Source organism: Pteropus vampyrus, unplaced genomic scaffold (genome assembly GCF_000151845.1).
Source record: "Pteropus vampyrus isolate Shadow unplaced genomic scaffold, Pvam_2.0 Scaffold64, whole genome shotgun sequence".
In the NCBI taxonomy this organism is placed as follows: Eukaryota; Metazoa; Chordata; class Mammalia; order Chiroptera; family Pteropodidae; genus Pteropus; species Pteropus vampyrus.
This window is the reverse complement of record NW_011888845.1, coordinates 137545-142073: the sequence shown is the minus strand read 5'-3', so window position 1 is coordinate 142073 and position 4529 is coordinate 137545. Positions and strand designations below refer to the sequence as shown.

At 35.2% G+C, this 4529-nt stretch overlaps 1 pseudogene; it reads left to right on the top strand.

Annotated features, from left to right (window-relative positions):
- LOC111740481 overlaps positions 1-4529 on the top strand; it is a 141227-nt pseudogene that overhangs the window by 56571 nt on the left and 80127 nt on the right.

Below are 4529 nucleotides of genomic sequence, written 5' to 3'. Positions count from 1 at the left end.
CATGGCACTTAAGCACAGTTGCAATGATACACTTAGGAGATTAATATTTAACTATACTTCAAGACTGAAAAATCCATGAGGACAAAGATTGTGGTTTGTTTTGCCTATTGTTGTATCTCCAGCATCTATCTAGTCCAGAGCCAGGCTCTTAGTAGGTACACAGTAAATATTTTTTGAATGACCATATGAATATATTATACAATTACGGACTGGCTGTACTATACCATGTAATAATACTTGTAATGGAGAAAACATCTGATAATCTTTAGAAGTGACACAAATGTAAGAAATACAGTAAATTTCAGGAAAAAAATTGTTGACTATCACACAAACTTTCTAGTTGACTTGAAATCCCTTCTGGGAACCAATTTGGCAAGGGCAACGATTGTCAACTGTTTATTTCCTCTTGTATATTCATTTGATTCTATGTTGTGTCTTTATTTTCTTTCCTTTGCCTTTCAGTCTATTATTTGATTTTCTCTAAAGATAACAATGTGATGAGTTCATGCAAATACTATTTTTAAATTATTAAATTTCTGGTGAACAAACACAGAAACAGAAACTGAGGGGGAAAAATCTATTGTATATTCTTTTTTTGATTTGAGTATGAAACTTTTTGTCCTTTTAATATCTGAAACATTGTAGGTGCTATTTTAGCAATTCCATCTCTGAAATATAATTTTCTTAAGAGACATTCACAGTTCTTATCAACAAAATTATTATATTTAATTGACAGAGCCTGTTCAAAGAAGCATGGCTTAATTCATTACATATCTCTGAGAGTATTTAGGTTTGAACTTTGGATTTATTGTGGCATTGTGGTCCCCTTATCACTATCAATAAGAACCTATATAATTTTATTTTAAAATGTTATCAAATGAGTTTCAAAATCTGCTTATGTTTAAAAAGAAATATGGGAGATTTAATGAAAGAAATGAACACTGGCAGGTTATAGCATGCTGGGTAGTGAACACAATATCCACTGCAACTGATAAAAAACATAACACGGGAGATTTTTGGCCCAAGGATTTAACCAAAATAATTGCATAATGTGAGGAAGAAGAAATAAAAGAGACTAGAAACAACAAAAAGATATTTTGAAAACTGATAACCTCAACTTAAAATACAGGCCTGATACTTTCTTGAGACAAATAAATTTCATTCTTTTCTGGTTTTCAGAAATATGTTATGCTATGAAGAAAGATGCAAAAAAGTTTAATTTGCTCAAAATGAATTAACAATAAATATTTATGTCTGTTACACAGGGAAGCACAATATATATTTCTTGAATGAAATATTTTTTTTAAGAGAATGAAGTTATTTTTGGTTGTTATTTTTCCCCCATGTTTCTATCAATACTGGCCAAATTACTTTAGTGGGGCTAGTGTTGAGCACTTTTATTCTGGAGGTCTTTGTACAGGCAGACCTTTCAATAGATAGGACTGGATCATCAGCAGGAATTAGAGTAGGCTGTCCTTCCTGGGTGCTTTATTTAGTGGTTTATCATCTTGAGAACTTGCTTGGCCTGCTTTGAATAGATATGAAGTTTACCGGAACCCTAAGTTTACCCTGATATCATTGTTAAAGTAGGACAAGATAGAAAGAGGTCTTTGGGACCTGGTAAACTGCTAACAGAAATGAGGGCTTATTATTTGGGTTCCTGTGGAGCTAGCTAAGTCACTCTCAAATCCTTAGGTATGAAACCTAGGTCTCAGAGATACAGTTGCTCCAGTGCTCCCTGAAGGGAAATAGCTCTCCAAAGGAGTCTGTGTGTGACAACTATGGGTTAAAGGGATATTTCTTAGGTCAAAAAAAAACAAAAACAACTTTAAGGCAATTGTATGACTTCTCTTTATAAAAGGAAAGAAGACTAGGGAATTACACATATCTCATGAGAATTGGCTGGTAATAATTTCATATATTTTGGAAGTGTTTTGAAATGTCCAAGATACAGGATGTCCAGTTGCAAGATTTTTTGTTATTGTTATTAATAGCTAATATTTTAATGACTAAAAGAATTTTTAAAATGGGCTTTAAAAAGAAAACATACCTGTATTATAAGGTTTTGTAAAAGAAGAATGGAAGTATAATACCTGGATTACACCCTTAGCTTTGCAAATAATTAGAAAAATAGTGAAAATAATATTGTCCTGTAAAATAATGGACTTTATACAAAAGAAAAAATACTGGGGCAATAATGGCACTGAACTTCCATATTGCATCCACAATACCTTTTTACTCTATGCAAACAGTTGGACTTTCATTTATTTGCAGATCTTGGATTAGAGAGATGTTTATTATGCAATCAATTAAGGATGACAGGGTTTTTAAAAATTCAATTGAGGTATCTTAGATTTCATTAATTAAGGCAAACATTCATTGAATGCTCATCATGTGCTGGCGAATTGTTAGGTTCTGAGCACTCAAAGATGAATATAATATTGTCTTTGCTTGGGAGCAGTAATACATTGACTAATATATTCGTGAAAAAAAAAACATGTGGTGGTGCCTGGTAAGTACTAACACAGTATACAACAAAATCTTTTTCACTCTTTGATTCATCTACTGGATGTTTTAGTCCTTAAATATCTATGTATCTATTATACACACACACACACACACACACACACATACACACACACACACACACACACGAGTACTTGAATATATGTTATATATATGTATGTATGTATTATATATACTGTAAGAAATTGGTTCATGTGATTATGGAGGCTGAGAAGTTCAAGATCTGCAGCTGGCAAGCTGGCTGGAGACCCACAGAGCTGATGCTATAGTTCCACTCTGAATCTGAAGACTTAATCACCAGGAAAGCTGAGCGAATATATAAGTTCCACTCTATGTATGAAGGCAGGAAAAGACTGGTATTCTAGCTTGAAGGCAGTCAGGCAGAGAGGAAGAATTCTTTTACTCAGCCCCTTATTCTATTCAGGCCTTCAAAGCATTGAATGAAGCCCAGCTATACTGGGGGAGGCAATCTTCTTTACTCAGTCTTTAATTCAAATGCGAATCTCTTCCCAGAAACACCTTCACAAACATACCCAAAATAATGTTTAACCACCCCATGGCCCAGTCCAATTGACACATAAAATTAGGCAACCCAAGTCTACTCTTTGTCAATTTGGTAGCCATACGCATTTCATCTACACTCTTTCTCCACAAAAAGACATTAACAGGATCACAACTCTGCCTAACATGATATAGCAATATTGTGTTCAACCAGAAACACACTAATCCCTCCCTCAGAAGAGGCTGCTCCCTAGCCCTGCCTGCTACTTTACTAAGGATGAAAATAGAGAATGCCTACAGTTGTTTTTTGAATGTAGAATTTGATTCTCTTATGATAGTGTAGTACCAGTAATAGATATGCTGTTAGTATTCACTATAAATACAATGACCAGTAATTATATTGTTTGTAAGGTCAATATACCTTCATTTCAAATATAGGATGTTCACCCTTTAGCTGTTCTTCCACAAGTACCTCTCTAATATATCCCAATTAATCACTAACTTTTACAATCACCTATTCCAGCTATGATCCTTTCCCCTGTTGTAGAGCCTCAACAAGCTGATTGTGACAGCAGTTAAGAAAGTGTACACGGAACAGCAGGATAGCCTCTGCTGTGCAGCAAGGCAGTCAGTACGAATGGCATCAGTGGTAGTTCCCGCAGAATCAGTGGGACTGGAAGCTCCTGGACCAGTACAGTCAGTCAGCAAGAGTGGGATCAGCAAGAGTCCCTGCTTGATGACAGTGCTGATTCAGAAAGAGAGAAGAGTCCTGGGCCCTGGGTACCACCTCTATCCCATTTTGCTCTTTTAGTTTTTCCAACACATTTGCAACTAATTCCATTACAATTTCGTTTTAACCTTTTTGTTATTAATCACCCTGTTTGAAATATCTAGAAAGATTTGTTTTTCCCTGTCTGGAAACTGACTGAAATATTCAGGTAATAAAACTTCTAGAAAAGAGTCTTGTTTATAATGAGGTTGACTGTGTTAGGAAAAACAGAAGAATATTCATAAATTCATCAAAAAAAAGCTGTGGGTCTTTAAAGCCATGTTTGATAGAAATTCCTCCAGGAGCTGATTCTTTTTTCTTTCTTTAATATAAACTCACCCGTGGAGGCAGTTATACAGTTCTAGGGTCTGATTTCTTTATGTTATATATCTTCTTCCTGTCCTCTTTACCCCATTTGGTAACTGCCCTATCTCTCACTGAGGCTGTTCAGCGTGAGATTTCTGGCTAGCTGACAGCTTGCACCCCAACAAAACAGTGAAATAGCAGAAAGCATAGTATTAGTCATTTATACTAATGATGTGACTGATTAATATAGCAATGACTTTCACTGCATGGTTTTCACTATGTATTTTCTTTTCAAGCATTTAATCCCTAATTTAGAATTAAAATCTTGTCTCATTAAAGGCATTTTAGGTATTGGTAAGATACCTTGCATCTGTGCACACTCCAGTGGCTCCTGTGGTGCCACAATACTGGCAGACTCAGCTCTGAG